The following is a 22,253-nucleotide window of genomic DNA, read 5'->3' on the forward strand; positions in this document are numbered from 1 at the left end:
CACACACACACGCCACTGGGTGGTCATACAGTCACAGCTATTGTGAGATTGATGTGCTTTTGCATTGTCACGTAGTAATGTTATGCTTTACCAATCATAAATATAAATAATGGTGACAACTGTAAATGATTAGCATGACAAAAAGGGCATTCACTCCAGGTGCAAAGAGCAAAACATAAAACTAACAAAATATCTTCTGAGTAAATAAAAGTGTGTTTTTATTTGCTTCTGTCTCCATCACCTTGTTCATCTTATTGTTTTTACTGTGAAAAATTGTGTTTCCAAATTCTTTGGTATCGATAGATTATTTTAACTAAGATTATTAAGTTTAATTAGTATTACCAAAATGTATATTTTGTCAGGCAATATTTTTATGATATGTTCAAACACATTTTACAAATAATTATTTAAAAAAACATGATGTATATTATTTAGTGATATTCAAGTTTTTTTTTTTACTTGGTTGCCTTATTTTGTAGAAGTTACATAATTTCATTATGAATTACAAACATAATAAATATTTTAAATTATTGTTAGTAGTTGTAGTAGTAATAGCATTCAATTCAAAGTCATGATACGTATTTCAAAAGAGATCACAGTGAATAGAGTGGAGAGTATGTGTCCCTTCCACACCCTTATGGCATTTTCTCAATTATTCCCCCTATTGTTAACCACTTGCAGTTTCTTTCATACATGACTCCCTAGTATAGTATCATATTTATAACACCCAGCCCCAATGATACTATAATTCATCTCATTCTTTCGTTTAGTGACTATATCCTTTCCAAAATTAGTGTAGTATGTAATTTGAAAGTTTCATTTCTTTAAATAAACTTTATTTAAAAGTTTTTTCAATGTTTATTTATTTTTGTGAGACAGATAGAGATAGAGTGTGAGTAGGGAAGGGACAGAGATAGAGGGAGACACAGAATTCAAAGCAGGCTCCAGGCTCTGAGCTGTCAGCACAGAGCCTGAGGTGGGGCTCAAACCCATGAACCATGAGTTCGGAGTCAGACGCCCAACCGACTGAGCTACCCAGGCACCCCTAAATAAACTTTATTTTAAAAACTTAAAGTTATGAAAACAACCTAAGAACCCATCAATGGACTAATGGATAAAGATGATTTGAGATACACGCACAAGCGCGTGTACACACACACACACACACACACACACACACACATATGTATATACATGCTGGAATACTATTCAGCCATGACAAAGAATTGAATCTTGCCATTTGTGACTATGTGGATAGAACTCAAGAGTATTATGCCAAGTGAAATAAATCAGATAAATACAGACAAATACTATATGATCTTACTTCTTTGTGGAACTAAAAAACAAAAAAATCAGGCTCACAGATAACAGAGAATAGAGTGATTTATGCTGGAGGCAAGGGCAAAGGCATTTGATAAAATAGGTGAGGGAGGACCAAAGATACAAACTTCCAGTTATAAAATAAATAATTTGTGGACATGTAATATATAGAATGGTGACTGTAGTTAATAATACTGTGTACTGCATATTTGAAAACTGCTGAGAGTAGATTTTAAGTCCTCATTACAAGAAAAAAAATGTGTTACTATGTATGATGTTGGATGTTAACTAGACTTATTGTGGTGATCATTTAGTAATATATGTAAATATCAGATCATTGTTCTGCACATCCGAAACTAATATAATGCTATATGTCAAGTATATCTCAATAAATTTTTTTAAATAAAAGTATTCCATAGACAAAAAGAAAAATGTACACAAGGAAAAATACACAAATTTTAAGAGCGCAGTTTTATAAATTTTTTCACATAGTTTACTCACTCATGTTTCTATCTTTCATGCAAGAAATGTAACATCACCATCATTCCAGATTTCCTTATTCGTAGACCCTCCTCCTCTTCTGAGGTAAACATTATTGTGACTTCTAACACTGTAAACTGCATTTCCTTGATTCATACCTGATATAAATAAAAAATATGTGATATATATTATTTTACTTCTGACTTTCACTCAATATTATATTTATATGAATTAACTATGGTGTATAATATTCCTTTGTGTTACTGTATTACAGTGTATTTAACCTTTACACTTTTGATAGGCATTTGGATTATTTTCAAGTCATTAGTTAATGTAAATAGTCTATTAATGTGTCTTTTTTTTTAGTCTTTCTTTCATTTGTACATGTTTGCACGTTTTGGTGTATATACATTTCTCTTTAGCATTCATCAGAGAAAAATGTTGGGAGCATAGCTTTGGTATGTATTAGCTTATAGGAGATACTACTACCCAAACACTTTGCCCATGTTCTCAGAAACATTTATATTGTCAGTCATTAATTTAAACCACTTAGTTGCATGCAATAGGGTAATATCAGTGATTTTATTTGGCAAATCTCTTGAAGAATAATGAGATCATATATCTCTTATATGTTCATCGATCATTTGGATATACTTCATTTATGAATTATCTATTCAAACATTTACCTACTTTTTTAATATTATTTTTTTTATTTGTGACATGTCTTTACATGGTCTTAATATGAGATTTTTGTTGTTGCTGGAAGTATGCAAATATCCCCTTCTCTATGACATGCCTTATACTGTCTTAACAATGTTTTTCAAAGAATGTTAGACCTTGAATTTATTATCAGTATTGTCCTATAAGGCTACTAGTATGTTTTTTTGATTAAGAAGTATTTACCTGTTCTCATTAAGTATATATCATGGGTACACTTTTATCTCCTGTCTTTTAGAAATTTGTTGTTTTTTCTTTCACATTTAGATCTATAATCCAAATGGAATATTTATGTAAAGTGTACAGTGAAGTCAAGTTTGTTCCCTTTCTCTTCCCTGCCCTCACTGACCTTTCCTTTCCTTCTTTTCTCTTCCTTCACTTCCTTCAACTCTCATTCTCTCCTCTGTTCCCCTTGCCCCCACCATTTATATGTGTATTTATTGACCTAGCACCATTTATTTAAAATAGCATCCTTTCTTCCACAGCACTAGAATATCAACTTTGTTATAAACTGTGCCCAATACAGTTAAACCTTTTCCTGTACTACATATTCTCTACTTTGTTACATGGGTTGATTTTGCTATCTTTGCACCAACATACATTCTTAACTCTTGATACATTCTAATAATAATTGATAGCTGGTAATGTGGTTTTTAAATTAAATTGGAATTCTATTCCTAAATTGTATGTAGTCTTCTATTTTTATGTAATAGTTTTTTGAAAATTTCTCTCAATATGTAGTATTGGGCACATTTGCTCATCTTTATTTACAATTATTATTATATGTAATTCATTTTTTAAATTTTATTTTCTAAATATTTTTTGCTAATATAGAAAATTAAAATAGATTTCAAGGCTGCCTGAGTAGCTCAGTCAGTTAAGCGTTCGACTTTGGCTCAGGTCATGACCTCACAGTTTGTGAGTTCGAACCCTGCATCAGGCTCACTGCTGTCAGTTCAGAGCCTGCTTCAGATCCTCTCTGTTCCTCTCTCTCAGCCTACTTTACCAAAGTGTCTTCAACCCTCTCTGTCTAAAAAATAAACATTAAAATTTTTAATGAAATAAATAAAATAAAATCGATCTCAAAAATTGAACTTATATAAATAAGAGAGAAGGTTTAAATCTCAATTTCACTCATTATTGGTAAATTTATTTGCTAAAAGTATTGATTTTTCAGTCCATTCTTAAAGATTTTCTAAGTGCACAATTCTATAATATGAGAATAAGGTTTATTTCTTTGTTTATTTGTTTTTCCTTGTTTGTTCCTTTTTTATACAGTTGATGGGTTTTATATGTTTTATTACATTGTTGAATAGATGATTGTAAGAGACCTACTTGATTCAACTTTAGTTTCACAGGTAAGTCTACCAGTGTTGGACCATTAAATATAGCATTTGATTTTTTTAAAGTTATTAATTTTTGAATTAAATCTGTTTTCTTTCTAGTTTGCTCAGAGTTGATGAATCCGACTTTATCTCTTTCCACTGAATCCGACTTTATCTCTTTCCACCTACTCTCATTTTTATGTTGTAATAAATCATCTTTTATATTAAGCCTAATCCTTGTCATATCTTATAAATACCTCAAAGTTCTACCCAGATCTCTCCTTATTTTTCTTTTCAGAATATGTCTGCATCTGTTTGCTTATTTATATTTGTATATGAACTGTAAAGTGTTTCTTAGTTCCACACTATTTTTTTATATTTTCATAAGTTATATTTTTCTAAGTATGATTTGTCTCTAATTTTTAGTGCTTTTTCAGGTTTATTATCCATGTGGATAGCTTACAACAATTGTGGTAGTATTTCTCTATGCTCTGATATTACTTAAATGTTACATATTGAATTTCTTCTTTAAACATTTCATAAAAGGTATCTACGAAATATTTCTTACCCAAGGTTATTCATTGGGTATATTAGATCTTTATAAACCTCTAATTCAGTAATGACAGTTTCTTTGTTGTGGAAAATAGTTTGGTAAATTATCTTTTATAGGATATTAAATTCACCCAGTTTTCACACAGTTGGAAAACATTGTCACAAGGCATGCTTAATCAATTTTTTCATTATCTTTGTATTTTAAATATATATTTAAAGGTGTGGATTTTATGTTGATTAATTTTTTAAATGTCTTATTCTTGTTTTAAGTTTATTTCTTTATTTTGAGAGAGAGAGAGAGGGAGAGTGGAGGAGAGAGAACATGAGCAGGGGAGGGGCAGAGAGGGAGGCATAAGATCTGAAGCAGTCTCTGTGCTGACAGAGAGCCCAGTGTAGAGCTCAAACTCATGATCCATGAGATCATGATTTGAGCCAAAGTCTGAGACCTAACTGACTGAGCTAACCAGGAGCCCCTAAAGTATATGATTCTTATATGGTGTTTTTCAATTTACTTTCTCCTGTTTTGAAACACATTATATGTGTCATGTAGTATTTTTTTCTTGACCCAAGAGTTGAGGTTTGTTTTATTATTTTTCGTATCTGATCAGTAAGGCATTTTTGTTTGCTTATTTTATTTTTAATTTCTTGTTTTGGTATTGTTACTATATAGTCTCTGCTATTTCTATATTTCATTATGTATTAATATTTTGTTTATAGAATAATATAACTCTCTTAGTAAATTGTCTTTATGTAATTGAGTAGAATGGAAAACAATAATTTCAACTTACATAATGGGAGGCAATCATGGAAGAAGTGGACAATGTTGTTGATTACTGGTCCCATGCTTGGATAGAAGGCTACATGTTGAATTTGACTATGTTTGTACTAGTGAATATGAAGAAAAAGGTATTGATTTAATGTTTTTGAGGTAGAATTAGAATTTTTAGATTTATACTTGGATATTAGGCTTACAGAAAATAAAGAAAATTAGGCTGGAATTGGACTAATAGACTGGATGATATATCTTCTATTGATATAAGAATGGAGAAGACTCACACCCCCATGCTAAATGCTCTAAGGGGGTTGAACAAGACTACACTTTTCATGTTACTTATGGAAATTATTCAAGTTATAGTACTGCAATCAGATCTGGACATGTAAGGTACAAGAATTCAATATTGATATGATGAATTTAAAGACAAAGACTAGAATAAATAATCAATGGAGACATTTCAGATGGATGAGAAAGACAGCTGAGTACACAACCCTGCACATTTCCCAAATAAAGACTCTGATTAGAGAAACAACCACGGGAAAAAATATATATGTGTATGAATAACTAGGAGGGTAGGTGAAAAATCAGAAAATTCTGTGTAAAGAAAGGCAATAAAATAAAATATCTCTAGAAAGCAAGCCTTAACATGTGTATTCAACATTGCTTAGAGGGTGAATAAGATGAGGCTAGGTAAGTGTATTTGTCAACATTATAATTAGAAGCTTTAGTAAGATCCATTTTTTCATGTTTCCCTGATTTAAGTGGAATGTGAAGGATTGGATATACAGAAGTATAAAGAGCAAATACAAGTCTTGTAAGAAGTTAGTGGGAAAGGAATGAAAAAGATACAGATCAGTTGCTACACTGAGTTATAAGTTAAAGGAGTATATTTCATAGGTGGGTAGGTAATAAATTATCAGAGAAAATGGAGCATATTTGTGAATGATCTATATATAGGGTGAAAAACAATTCATATTGTAAGAGATAAAGGTGATGGCTGTTGGAAAAAAAAAACTTCCTTGTTGAGAAGCGAAGTGGAATTGAGAGTGGGGATGGGGGTTGTCTTTGCCAGGAACCTGTTCACTTTGTCTAGCAAATAGAAGAGAGAGTGGCACCGTATGTCTACAAGTATTTACTACATCATAATTTTGATTGGGGGTAACTTAGACTGGTCCTGCTTCTTTTATTTTCAGTGAAGTATAAGCCAAAATAATTTGTTGATAGCAAGGAAATGAAATAGAAAATGGAATTTCCACTAAAGAAGTGAAGGTTATAAGTTGTCATTTCAGGAAGTGGCAAAACTATAACTAAATGCTATAATACTGGTAGTAGTTTCCATCTGAGATTTATAATAATAAAGTTAGCAGATTTGCATGCTTTTTTCAATAGTATTTAGTTGTTCATTCGTATCAGGAAACAATTCTTTTTAAATAGAAATGAGTTCGTCCCAAAGAATAAATAACCACAGGAAAGAGTGGGTAAGCCTTTAAGAATGTTCTTAGCAATATTTTTAGTAGTTGGGATACATAAACATCTCTTTTTTTCTTGAATTCTGAACCAGTGGTGGGGACAATAGAGTCAGGAAGCTGAAGATAAAACTATAAGATTTATTACTGGTGAAAGCTGCATGGAGACAGTTTCCACATGTGAGGCACAATATGCTTTTTAATAATCCATAGTTTAGATCACAAAACAGCACAGCAGACTGTATGTTTAAGGAAAGAAAGAAGTAGTTGATCTTTCCCTTCAGGGCTACTTACCAGGAATTTTAACTGCAGCTTAAAAAAGAAAAAGTTATCAGAATGAAAAAAAAAATCTTAAAATTATCATCCTCTCTCCTTAGCTGGCACTAAATACCCCAGGAAAAAATATCTCAGAATTTCTTTGAAAAGTCATGTATTTCTCCAGTTGCCACTTTGTAGACTTTCCTTTTTTCTGTTGCCCCCACTTGTTTCAGAATAAACTGAGTGTTAATTTTACTTCTCTTAGGAAGCTAACAGAAGTAAATTAGTTTAACTTCCTTCCTCAAGCTCAATTAATGAGATAATCCTTTAACCTCCCTGCTTTCTCCCTGTTTACTTCATATGGCCCTTGTGGTCCAATCTGAAAAACCTGTGTGGTGCCAAGCTCCCAGAACACTGCTGTCATAGTACCCATTTACCCCATTTGCACTTGAAGGCTTTGTTTACATACATAGTTTATTTATATACTGTACTTACACATGGTAGTCATTCACACTTCTGCTCTGAGACTTTCTCCTTTGAACTGAGAAAATAGATTCAGATTGCCCCTTAGGGTGAATGAGTATGTACCCCCATGCCATTACAAATAGTGATGGGCCACTGATAGCCTTGCTTTGAACAACGTTGCATACATGAGGATGAATGTATCTGAATTATGTGTGAAGGCATGAGTGTAGACATCTCAATATTTGTATAAACTTGAATATATGCATGTGTGCCTGCAGAGGTGTTATGTTATTGTGTCAGTACAAATGCAACTATTATAAATTTTAAAATAGCCGGCTCAAGTTTATGTTAATGAAATTTATATGAATTCGTGTGTGTTTACATGTCTGTGTTTAAGACACATCAGGAATGATGTGGAACATTTTTCTTTGTAGAATTTTTAAAAGTCTTGTTCTAATGAAGTGTATAAATGAAGTCATCATAAGGTTTAGCCTAACATTCTGTAATACACTTTTGTAATACACTTTATTATATCTATTTATACAAGCAGATAAAATAAAAGAGTAATTGTCTTTCATTAAAATATCTTCTTGGGACACCTTGGTGGCTCAGTCAGTTGGGCATCAGACTCTTGATTTCAGCTCAAGTCATGATCTTCCGGTTTATGGGATTGAGCACTGTGTCATGCTCTGCTCTGTCAGAGTGGAGCCTACTTGGGATTCTCTCTTTCCCTCTCTGCCCCTCCCCCACTCTCTCTCTCTCTCTCTCTCTCTCTCTCTCTCCCTCTCTCTCTCTCTTTTAAAATAAATAAACTTAAAACTATATCTTCATGGGGCATCTTGGTGACTCAGTCGGTAAGTATCTGACTTCTGTTCACGTCATGATCTCATGGTTCATGGGTTCCAGTCCCCCGTGGGCCTCTGTGGTGACCGCTCAGAAACTGGAGCCTGCTTCGGATTCTGTGTCTCCCTCTCTCTCTCTGCCCCTCTCCCACTCCAGGTTCTGAGCAGTCACCACAGAGCCCAACACAGAGCTGGAACCCATGGACCTTGAGAATGACCTGAGCTGAAGTCAGACGCTTAACAAACTGAGCGACCCGGACACTCCTATATACATTTTTTCTTAGCATTTGACAAATGATTGTCAATCAGAAATCAGAACATGATTAATTGGAAAATATGACTTAAAGCTTATATTAGTTTATATATTTATTATTTCTATTTATTTACCTATTCATCTAGCATCTATCTTTGAGTGTGTGAATTGAAATCTAACTGCTAATATATAATGTGTTTATGACAACATAAATAATATATATATTAATACAATATTTTAAGTTCCACTCTCCAGTTCCATCCATGTTGCTACAAAAGGCCATATTTCATTTTTTCTCATTGCCACGTAGTATTCCATTGTGTATATAAACCACAATTTCTTTATCCATTCATCAGTTGATGGACATTTAGGCTCTTTCCATAATTTGGCTATTGTTGAGAGTGCCGCTATAAACATTGGGGTACAGGTGCCCCTATGCATCAGTACTCCTGTATCCCTTGGATAAATTCCTAGCAGTGCTATTGCTGGGTCATAGGGTAGGTCTATTTTTAATTTTCTTATGTGGATCCTGAGAAACATAACAGAAACCCATGGGGGAGGGGAAGGAAAAAAAAAAAAAAAAAAAAAAAGAGGTTAGAGTGGGAGAGAGCCAAAGCATTAGAGACTGTTAAAAACTGAGAACAAACTGAGGGTTGATGGGGGGTGGGAGGGAGGGCAGGGTGGGAGGGAGGGCAGGGTGGGTGATGGGTATTGAGGAGGGCACCTTTTGGGATGAGCACTGGGTGTTGTATGGAAACCAATTTGACAGTAAATTTCATATATTAAAAAATAAAAAAAATAAAAAAAAAAAAAAAAAAAAAAAAAGTTCCAAAAGTATCATGAAGACAAGAATCAGTAATTTTTCAATAGAAATTTTATATACTGTTAAGATGATTGATGCACTATACAGAAATAACTTGAAATGGTGTAATTTACCTATATAATATATCATGGAATATAAACCAAAATAATTTTCAGATTTTTTGCAAATTAAAACAAATGAAAAAACAGGTATTAAAACAATATTAAGTAAATAGAAGATATTATATTAACAAAAGTTTACTCTTGCTATATCCTTTATTAAGGTTTCAAGTAAAAGAAAAAAACAAAACTGTATTTAAGTAATATAGTCAATAATCATATAGTCAATTATCATAACCTTTGATTTATTTTAGGTAGAGTAATAGCCCCGCTTTAAAAGTTACTCAGAGAAAAATATACATTCCTGAAGATTTACGAATAAATTTCAATCATACTATACTAATATTTTCCACTATTTTACCAAGTAGTAAATTATACTTTAGTATTGTTCTTAATTTTTTTGTCTGTTACAGATTCATTTGGCAGTCTGGTAAAGGTGATGTATTTTATTTTAAGTGCACAAATGAAAATATATGTGATTACAAGGAATGTTTTCTAAAATATCATTATAAAAGTATAAAAATACGTAAAATCCTAATACATTAAATAATATGTCTATTAATACATCAAATAATATGTCTAACAATGAAAACTTCAATTACTATTATTTCTACTATTGATAAAACTGTATCTCTCTAATGCTGTTATAGTTTGCTGCAACATTCAAAATTAAACAAGTGGTTATAGATTTATAAAAATAAAAGTGTAATTTTCCCCATCTAAGTTCACAGATCCCCTGAATTCTGTAATAAACTCATAATCATATTCCGTAATAAATTCAACTCCTACAGGGTATTAACAAGAAAATTTACACATGCATAATTAACATATTTCTGGAGTTTTATGATTTACTAGCATTCAAATTTTAGAGAGGAAATTCCTGAGGTTTTTAGCATTTCTGTCTTCTAAAAATATGTTTCTAAAATCCTGTTCCTATCCCTCAAAAATGCTAATTTACATCAGTTTTATTTTACTTCCTTTATATTTTTACTTTAAAATATCTTTAGATAGATATTAAAAATAATATTCTTAATAATTTATTTTAGGAAATTTTTTTACGTGTATAAGTATCTGGAACCCATATCCTATGAGACAAATAGTCTGTATTCTCTTTGAGAACATAATCAAAATGAGGGATAATTTAATATATTTTCTTACCTGCTGAAATAAAGTTATGCAAAAAAGAAAACATTATATAATTCATAATGAGCATTCTAAAAATCAGTTATTATTTTAAGTAGTATTTATAGATTTGAAACTCATTATTTGATTTTCTATCATTTAGGTGTGAATTCTAATGCAGTTTCATTGCCTTTGGCAATATGAATCTTATATATTTTATGTCATAAGTAATTGCTAAAATATGCCCCAACTGAAGTACATTTTAAAATATATCAGTTTTTTAACTGATCAGAGTTTTCATCAGTTTTTTTTTAAATATCTATCTATCTAGAAATTACATATATATTTATCCTACATTTTTATCTATTGTTTATGTATCTATTTATCTATCGATGATTTATGTGACTATGTGAATGTAAAAGGTTATTAACATGAATTAAATTAAAATATCAAAAATAAGAGTAGTCACATTTATACATAAAAATACCTCAAAATAAAATCAGAACATAAAATATAAATAATATAAATAAATAAAACATAAAACAGTAGTGTTAGTAGTGTTGTGACATTTTAATTCTATATTTCCTGCAAGATAAATAAAAATAAATGCAAAAATCATTCATTAAGTAGTTTTTAGTAATTTTGAAGACAGCATACTAGTCTAAAATGAAAACTTTTATGAGTATTTACAATGATATATTCACAAGAAAATATCTTCACCAGCTTCCTTGAATAAATAAAGCATCAAGTTTCCTGAAGCTGTTTTTGTAGTAACACTTTGATGAATTCTGAGTACATAATGCCAAAAGCAATAATATAGAAACTAAGATAATATCTTCTAGATATGCAACTTTCTTCCCTGGTGGATTCCTTCAAACATTAGATCTAAATCAGTTGTTCTCCAAGGTGCCTGGGTGGCTAAGTCGGTTAAGCATTTGACTTCAGCTCAGGTCATAATCTCCTGGCTCGTGAGTTCAAGCCCTGTGTTGGGCTCTGTGCTGACTGTTCAGAGCCTGGAACCTGATTCGGATTCTGTGACTCCCTCTCTCTCTTTCTGCCCCTCCCCTGCTCATGCTCTGTCTTTCTCTGTCTCTCAAAAAATAAATAAATGTTACAAAAAAAAGTTTTAAATCAGTTGTTCTCCAATTGGGTGTACATAACAATTAAGAGGTTTCTTTTTAAATGCAAAACTCAGTTCCATCAGTTATTTTTTCACACATGTGTAATGGGAAGGGGAAATTAATTTTTAGTAGGCTTCCCAGGTAGCACTAATGCATGTGGTCCCTGAATGTCACTTGAAATAAAAATTTCAGAGAAGAGCTGTATTATTTCTCTCCCAAACAATCCTCCATAAATGTTATTGCTGTCAACTGAGTTTCAGTATTTTGAAAAAAAATATGAAAATTCAAAATCTAATAATACAAAAAAGTATTACATTATTAAGTACATTACCAATATAATTCATGGAATACATTGTTTAAAAAAATGACCATCTACTGTCTTTTACTCCCATCTCTTCCTGTTTTTACTAGTAATAACTGAACACCTCTGTGTATTGGGTCATTCATTTCTATATTTATGTCCATATGTTTATTGGGGCATAAGTAGTATCATATTATATTTTTTTCACTAACTTATATTACTTCATGTAATGTAGATATATTTTTGTACCAACAAATTATTTTAGCAATATATGTTTTATTATAAATATTTGCATATTGAGACATCCTTAGTTTGAATATTACATGATTAAATACTTTTTTTGTTTATGGTCCTTATGCATCCCTCAAAAACACAACTCTTTTTATTATTATTATTATTATTATAAACAACAAAGCAGTCTTATCCTGTTCATGCATCTATATTGAATTATGTTTAAGTAGAATTTCTAGAAGTAAAACTGCTGAAGCAAAGGTTGTGCACATTTTATATTTAATACTTACTGCCAAATTGGCCTTTAAAAATATATACTCCTATCAATATTGTATGAGTGTTCTCATTTCCTCAAATTTCCCTGCACTAGTTATTATAATCATTTTATTTTTTGCCAATCTCATTGTTGAATCAATATTCTTTTTCTTGATTTTTGGTGAAATTGAGCAGTACTTCATACATTTAAAGTAATTTAAATAGTTTTGTAGGATAATAGATTTATACTTATAATTTTGTCTACAAAATTCTTTATATTTTATTTATGCCTTGTAGGTTCTTTATAAATGATGAAAATTAATCCTCAGTCTTTTGTGAATATTTAAAATTTTTTCTCCCTGTCTCCTAACATTATTCATGATAATTCCAAAATAAATCCCATTGAAATTTTAATTGATATTTTACTGAATGTATAGGTTTATTTGAGGGAAAATTGCATTTAGGAACTATCTACCTGTCTGTTTGGGTCTCCATATACATTTCAAATAAATTTTATAGTTTTACTTATAGGAGATGAATGTTAGCTATATTCCAACATGTTTTATAATCATTGTTGCTAACATGAATGGGGTATTTAGCATATGTCATTTATACTTTTTAATTGTGGTGATGGAGAAAGTTGATGAATTTCACATATTCACTATTACTAAGGGAGACTGGCTATGGATCAGGCTGCCTTGTATTGAATTATATTGGGGTTGTACATCATTGGACAATTTAGCTTAGCCAACCAACCAATCCTTCGTTTCACCATCTATAAATTTAAGCTATACAGAGAATCAGGTTTCCCAGTTCTTGAATATGCTGCTAATATTTTATTCTTAAGGATGATGTTTTCTATAAATTTATTACAGACATTATTTAAGAAGAAAAGTAAGTGGCCTTTAATTTCTAGGTTACAAAAAACTATTTGTTTTTAATTATTTTTGTGATATTTACTGAGATTTTCCTGACTAAAAATTGAATGCCTGGATTACAGATATACTGGAATGTTTAATACAGACAAATTGTTTTTATTTTTAAAAGTAAAATAGAAACATTTCACTCTTTGAGAAGATGTGCTTTTGTATGTATTTGAGAAATGCAAAATTTTATGACTAATTGTTGATTTTATTCTTTTTCAAACACTCAGGATTAAACAAGCAATGGCAAGTCTTTGATCTGCTTCCTTGATTAAATTTAGTCACCATAAAAATGCATTTAGATTTTTATTTGGATATGCATGGTACTCTTCAGGTTATAGGTTCCATAATATACACCCTCATTTAATCTTTACAACAACTTATGAGATGGATACTATTCATAGCTTTTTTAGGTTGGCCTCTACTGGGCTATAAATCTCTTCCCCTGACACTCCTACAAATTCCAGTCTTATATAAAACAGGTATTTATATGGATGTGTCAAGGAAACAAACAAACAAAAAGAATTTCTGAGAGCTGTGAAAATTATATGTGATTGGAATACAAAAGAGTTTCCACATTCCTAGGAAACCCAAGTTGTTTCATAACCACGGTAACATGGCAACAGATAGCCACCTAAACCCATCAATCTAACAGCCACAGCTTGAAGCAATGAAAACGCTTTAACCAACCAATTAGTGGTAGACACTGGGTTTTAAAATTGCTAATCCTGGAGAAACTCATTTCAATAAACAAGCCTCCACTATATATCAATCAACCAGAGAATAATAATGTTTCTACAGATGACATCAACCCTTTTACACCTCTGAGATTCTCCAATCCCTGACCTCTGTGATTCCTCAAAACCCCATATCAGATCAACAGTCGACTCAGAAAAGCTGTGCAGTTCCTTGAGTATGGCTTTGTGAATAGTTTCTTTATGTCTGAAGACGTAAGAGATGAGTTATCTACCCAATACACCCAACAGATGAATAGGTTATTCCACTGTAAAGGCAGAAAGCAGAAAAAAAGAAGCTACTGGTCCACAGTAATTATGAAATCTGGCTGGCACATGTTGCCAGTCCTTGGATTAATGTTTAACCTTACTGCCTGGCAATGAGTCACCTTGGGTCTTGCCTCTGCTTCTTGGTCTTTGGTTCTACCTTAGTAGGATTCTTCTTTTCCAATAAAAACCAGCTAGTATTTGCAGCTGAGAAGTGTCTTCAGCTAATTTCTTGCCTATAATACTTTGAGTCCAATGTCTCTATCTGTTCATTATACTTTAAGCTGGACTGTCTCTCATCTCTGAGTCCTAGAAAAGGGAATGAATCTAACCAAGTGGAAGGTATATGATTAGTGGTCAGAGGGAAAACTGGGAGATTTTATTTTCCGAGAGTGACTTCACAGATATATATATATGCCATACACTAGGTTCCAATATGACTTTCAATATGATTTTGACATTCCTCCTTGAGATAGGATCTGGATTCCTATCCTTAAATATGACAAGATCTTTACAACTGACTTAATCAATAAAAATATAGCAGAAGTCACAATATGTGAATTTAAAGTCTTGATCATAAGAAGTACTGCAGCTTCTGTGTTGGACTTTTGGCTCACTCATTCTGGGGCAAGCCAGCTGCCATACAATGAGATGCTTCAATCATCCCCTTCATGAGGCCCAAATACAAAGGTGTTGAGGCCCAGCAAGAGCCAGCCCCAGATATCCAGAAGTTTGAGTGAGCTAATTTGGAAGAGAATTCTCCAGACCCAATCAAACTTTCCAATATCTGTAGTGCCCACTATAACAATGCAAAATCATGACAGGACTGATCTCAAATAATGACTGCCTCACCAAGCCCTTCATGGATTTTGATTAATTAATAAGGAGAGCATAAAATTTTATATTCTAGGCACTATACTTTAGACTACTTGTTATGCTACTTTAAGTAAGCAGCACAGTATTCATTTAAACATCAAACAAATTGGGGTGCCTGAGTGGTTCAGTCTGTTAAGCGCCTGACTTTGGCTCAGGTCATGATCTTGTGGTTCATGAGTTCGAGCCCTGCTTTGGGCTCTGTGCTAATAACTCAAAGCCTGGAACCTGCTTCGGATTCTGTGTCTCCCTCTCTATCTGCCCCACCTCTGCTCTCTCTCCCTCAAATATAAATAAACATTAACAAAAATTTTAAAACATGAAACAAATAAATAATTTTAAAAGATTGAATCATATCATGTATCTTTTCTGACCGCAATGATATGAAACTGGAAATCAATCACAAGAAAAAAAAACTGGAAAGAACATAACACAAATACATGAATGCTAAATAGCATGATACTAAACATAAATGGTTGAACCAAGAAATCAAAGAGAAATTTAGAAAAAAAAAAAAATGCATGGAGACAAATGAAAAGGAAAACTCAATGGTCCAGAATCTTTGTGGTACACCAAAAGCTGTTCTAAGAGGGAAGTTTATAATAATAGAGGCCTACGTCAAGAAACAAGAAAAATTTCAAATAAGCAATATAACCTCATATCTAAAAGAGCTGGAAAAAGAATGATAAACAAAGTCTAAAGCCAGTAAAAGAAAAGAACTTATAAAGATTATAGCAGAAATAAATTAAGTAAAAGCTAAAAAACAATAGAATATATCAAGAAGACCAAGAGCTGGTTCTTTGAAATAATAAACAAAATTGATAAAACTTTAGGCAGACTCATCAAGAAATATAGAGGACTCAAATAAATAAAATCAGTAATGAAAGAGGAGAAATAACAACTGACACCAAAGAAATACAAAGGTTTACGAGGGAATATTATGAAAAATTATATGCCAACAAATTGGACAACCTAGAAGAAATAGACAAATTCCTAGAAACGTATAACTTTCCAAAACTGTATCAGGAAGAAAAAAAAAGAGAGAAAATCTGAACAGACTGATTACTGGCAACTAAACTGAATCAGCAATCAAAAACTCCCAGAAAACAAAAGTCCAGGACCAGTTGGTATCACAGGGAAATTTTACCAAACATTTAAAAAAGAGTCAATCCCTATTTTTCTCAAACTATTGCAAAAGACAAAGAAGAAGGAAAACTTCGAGTTTCGTCCTATAAGACCAGCATCACCCTGATGGCAAAACCAGATAAAGACACTATAAAAAAGAAAACTACAGACCAATATCTCTGATGAACATAAATGCAAAAATCCTCAACAAAATACTAGCAAACCAAATTCAGCAACATATTTAAAAAATCATTCACCATAATAAAGTAGGATTTATTCCAGGGATGCAAAGGTGACTGAATTTTTAAAAGTCAAAGATACATAAAAATAATTTAATTAGAAAAAAATAATTCAGAAAGGGGAAATTTCAAATGTTTCCATGAACTCAGGGAAATAAGGAAAAAAAATCCTCATTGAAGCAAAATCTCAAACAAGTGATTTTCAGGACATACATTATTAACATGATAAAAAATGCAAAGTGAGTTGGAATGGCTCAAATTTTAAATAAAATATTAAAAAATACAAAAATAATACCTACAATATATTAAAAATTGTAGTTCACTGCCGAAAACTGAGTCAAAATTAGGATAACACTACCCAAGAATAAAAGAAAAACAAGATATCCAAAATTAAAAATGATACTACATTATGAAAGTCAGAGAATACTTAGATTTAAAAAAAATTACATTCTGTCAAGAAAAAAACAAAACAAAAATAGCATTAAATAAGGTCAAATATATATTTGAAAATGACATAATGTGGTATTGTAATGTATTTATTTGCTTGGTTTATGTTCTTTTCAACTACTTCTTGAGAGAATCTGGTCATTATTTAAATAGTAAGTTTATTGTTTAATGAGGTTTTTATTATTTGCATTATATTTTACATTCTATGCAATATAAGGAAAATGTAATTCATATGCTGTATCACAAAATACCTTTCCATATTATAAATGAATACAACTCATAAGTCCACTAAATATTAATAATCATGTAAAAGGTGTATTGAGTACCTTATGCAAAAATTATTTTATAGGGATTAAGACTGATGTGGTGATATTGGCAAAATCATTTGAGGTAAATCCATCATCTGTGGGTTCAACATGTATTATTTATCCTATTCAACACAGTAAAACATAGAATCCCTTTTTCTTAATTTTTGTATTTCAATTTTTTTTAAAGAATTAGATTAGATTGGGATATGACATATTCCATGTAGTGTTTACAGCAATCATATAAAAAGGAAGATATTTTAAAAAACATAATATAAAATAAAATTCAACTTTCTTTCATTTAAAAAAATATGTTTATGTTTATTTATTTTTGAGAGAGACAGAGACAGAATGTGAGTGGGTTAGGGGCAGAGAGAGAGAGACATACACAGAATCCGAAGCAGGCTCTAGGCTCTGAGCTGTCAGCACAGAGCCCGACATGGGGCTCAAACTCACCAACCGTGAGATCATGAACTGAGCTGAAGTTGGACACTCCACCGACTGAGCCACCCAGGTGCCTCTCTTTCATTTTTTTTTTTTAAGTTTATTTACTTTTTTGAGAGAGAGAGAGAGAGAGAGAGAGAGAGCGAGCCCAAGGTGGGGAGGGGCAAAGAGAGAGAGTGTGAGAGAATCCCAAGCAGCCTTTGTATTGTCAGCGCAGACCCAGACGCAGGGCTTGAACTCAGGATCCATGAGACCATGACCTGAATGGAAATCAAGAGTCAGACACTTAACTGACTGAGTCGCCCAGATGCCCCAAATGCAACTTTCTTTCAAAATTTAGCTATATATAATCCCCTCACCCACATAAAAAAAAAAAAAATTAAGACAGTAAATTATCGCTAAAATAAAAACGATAATTTAATATAAAACCTCAACACATTTACAAGGAATAGAAAATTAAAAACTTAAATGGAAACTAGAAAATGTTAATATTAATACAACCACTATATTTAGGACCATAGTCACATTGTTATTAGCTATGTCTTCCATCATTTTAAATAAGAGAAAATTAGAAGTTGAATGGATTTTTGACTCATTGGGTCTAATTAAAATACTTCCTTAATTTTTTCTCACCATTTTAGGGCACATTTTTTTTCAGTAATCTTTTACATTTTCCATAGATGTGAATGGGAAATTAATTTAAGATTGTTTATTATGTCCTCGGGTTTTTGAATACTCTATTTATTTTAGCCCTTATAATAGAGAGTTATCATATTTCCTAAAGCTCTATTCATGACTTTAAATTTCTATTATTGAAATATTTGTTTCTTTAATTTAGACAAACTTAAATCAAGGTCTACTTCTCTGCTTCAACTCAACATAGTATGCTTTGAGTGTGCTCATTGGACACCTGTCTGATAGAATGTGAAAGCTCTAAAGGACTGGAGGAAATAGTTATATGGGACAGAAACTATTCTAAGAGTTTTAAGAAATAAGAACTTGTGGGAAACCTATACAATTTGCTTCATTAGATGATACTTTGAGATCAAAACTGATCAAAGGAAAGGCTTGGTCCATGAGAGATTATAAATAACATATTCACACTTGACATCATTCCCTTGAACAAGGATGTCAGATTACCAAGATGTGTTATCTTAAGGTAACAATTACTTTCTTAAGTGGAACTTAATGTTGCTCAAGCATTAAAACTTCTAAAATGAAATGAGCTTAGTATGAAGAGTTGCATATCATTTAATTTTGAAATTACAAAAAATATAACACCATGATGGGTCCATAGATACTTAAACTGATTCAGATTTTGATTTTTTCATTGCTATTATACAGTAAACAAGGACTTTATAATTTACTACTTTCTCTAATATAGACCTCCATACTAACATTTTCAAAATTATTTCTCAATGCTGTCTTTATGTTATCCTAATACCTATTTTTGAGGCAGAGATTCATATAAGGGTTTTTATTTTTTGGCTTGGGTCTTCTCAATATGTATCTTTAAACAATGTGAATGCTGATGGAAAACTTATTTTTAAATATATACCTGAAGAATAGAATTCCAAACTTGCTAAATGAATCAGTGTTAAAATACTTAGAAAGTGTTTAGTCCAGGTTGAGCCTCACAAGGGCTAGATTAATTATCTTAGTTCTGAATTGATGAATGAATGTGACTTCATTTCTAATGAAAAATATTGGTGAAATATTTGATAGGTTTTTCCTAGAAAGACTAATGGAATATAAAATATAATTTCTTATTACTTCATATGGTGTATCCTTCAAAAAGCATTTTAATGCATTTCTGTTGATTAATAACAGTGTCCACAAGAAAGACTGGCCCACAGCACCATACTGCATCACTGCTGACAACAAAAAATAAAGCAAACTCATGAATGTTTAATGTTTAATAACAATTTAAAAAATTATGAACCATAATAACAATGAGGGATTGTGGTATTTGAATTAAATCTCTTGGTACTAATCATGCAGGTCAAATAATGACACTAGAAAACATATTGAAGCAAGATTTTGCAAGTGACTATATTCTAATAAAACTTTCTGAAAAGACAACTAGATTTCAATAAACTCAAGGTAATTCAGGAATGTTGTTTTCAAATGACTGAAACTAATTATCATATTCTTACTTTGGGGAATATGATTAGTACTAGAAATGAATGCAAATATTAAAATTGGTCTCAGATGACCTAACCACTAATACAAAATGCAAGGGGCTAATTAGGTTCATTTCATTAAGCATGAAATAATGGTGAAATCTCTCTCTAAAAATTAAAACTGTTGCTGTTTTAAAATCCTAATCCTACATTGTAGAACCAGTCTTTGACTAAAAAATATTTATTTAGTTATACTGTATGGTGAACACTGAATTAGGCATAGATTTCATTTTCCAGATGTCAAAATTTAACTAGAATGTATTGATTAACTTTTATAAAAAGTTACATGTACTGATAGAATAATATCACTTTATCCAATAGTATCAAACGGTGAGCTTTTATAAATGCTGTAATTTATATGCAATCGAAATCTTGTTTACTAAGTGTAAATGCTTGTTATGATTAATCATGATGTTAGGTTTCTTACCAAATGCTCTGAATATTTCGTGTCTGTTAAAACACAACTTTCTTGTTCTCTAAGTACCCTGATTACACAATTATAAACATCCTTTACTGTATTGGACAGTGATGTATTCAAAGAATGGTCATTAAAATTTTAAAAATAGGAGCCTCAACATATGATTAGGATGTGGAATATAAAAATAAGACTTTGTCCAGTGAAAATGTTTTTTTAAAGGTAAAATTGAAATCATATACTTCTACGATGCTTTCAAAGAGCAGTGCAGATAAGGAAGCCTTGAAGAGCTTAATTACAGAGAATTTGCCCTTTCATAAGGAAGCAGAAAACTGTTTTTTTTTCAACAAAGGATGCAAGCACATGATGTGTTCACTATATAGTAGCCATAGTTTTACAAGTTTCAAGTAGATAAATATTTCTCAGGCCCAAATTAATAATCAGAAAAGAAAAAATGAAAAATCAAATTTCATCAAAACAAAAACATATTTCCATCAAAGACTCCATTTAAAAATATGGCAGGACCCAGACTGAGAGAAAATATTTCTAATAGATTTATCTAACAAAGCACTAATATTAGACTACATAATTAAACCTAAAAATAAACACTAAATAAACAACCCAATTAAAAATGAATAAGGATTTAAAGATGCTTCACACATACACACTCACACACACGCGCACATATAATATACGATTAACCAATAAATACAAAAAGATTAACAACTAGTTATTCTTCAGATAACTTTGAATTAAATCTCCATGAGATATCATTCAGCCATCAGAATGAAAAAGCAATTAAAAAGTGCGATAATAGCAAATGTTGGCAAGGAATCGGGACACCCGGAACACTAAACACACTGCTGGAGCTATTGTAGAACAGTAGAACTGCTCTGAAAAGCTAGTGTTCTTTAAAGGTGAAATAGATTTGCTTGATGATCCGGCAATTCCAGCCATTGTTATTTTGTGGGCATAAAAAACATATGACATCAAAACCCTCATACATGATACTTCATAACTACTATTTGCAACAGCCCAAATCTACAAATAGCCCAAGTGTTCAACAACAGAATAATGTTAAACACAGTGTGGTACATTGATTCAGTGAAATATTATTGAACAATAAATGCACACGAGTGGTACACTCGTACACAAATTGGTACACAAATGTCACATATGCATCTGAAAACCATGATGTTGGACAGAAGAAGGCAAACAGAAAACAAACATAATATATAACCACACTTCTGTGAAGTTAAAAAAAAGTAATCGTGGGGATAGAAATTAAAAAGGGATTCGTTTGGAGTTTTGGGGGTGGTGATGCAGAACATGGATTGACTAGAAAAAGTCACTAAGAGCACCTTCAGGATGAGAGGAATGCTTTTTATCTTGGTTGGTTGGGATGGGAACATGGGCATATTCATTTATCAAACTCATCAGAGTATACATTTAAAATAGGTATACTTTTGTGTATATAAACTACACCTTAATAAAAATGTAAATTATGTTACAGAATATTGGGACCAGAAAATATTGTCATGTTGGCTATGGTGCGAAGCTATTTAAAATTCATCCCTGGGAGAAATAAATTTACTTGAGTCAAAATAACAGGGCTTTAAAGCTGAAATTCTTTCTCATACTTATTGTGATGGAGGCTGGGGGCATAGGCTAATGGGAATGGCAGAGGTGTGAAGAAGACGAGATACATCAGTGTGTTCTCTAAGGAAATTTGGTGTTTTCCATTCCCATGCAATTTCCTGGGGATGTTTAATGCCAAAAGCACCATTGGTGGGTGGAGGCAGGAAGTGAGTCTGAAGTTCTAACGCTACTTTCTAATATATTTTTTATAATTTCTTAAGTCTAAATATTAATAAATAAATATTTGGAGAGAGAG

Source organism: Panthera leo, chromosome A1, assembly GCF_018350215.1.
Source record: "Panthera leo isolate Ple1 chromosome A1, P.leo_Ple1_pat1.1, whole genome shotgun sequence".
Taxonomy (NCBI): domain Eukaryota; kingdom Metazoa; phylum Chordata; class Mammalia; order Carnivora; family Felidae; genus Panthera; species Panthera leo.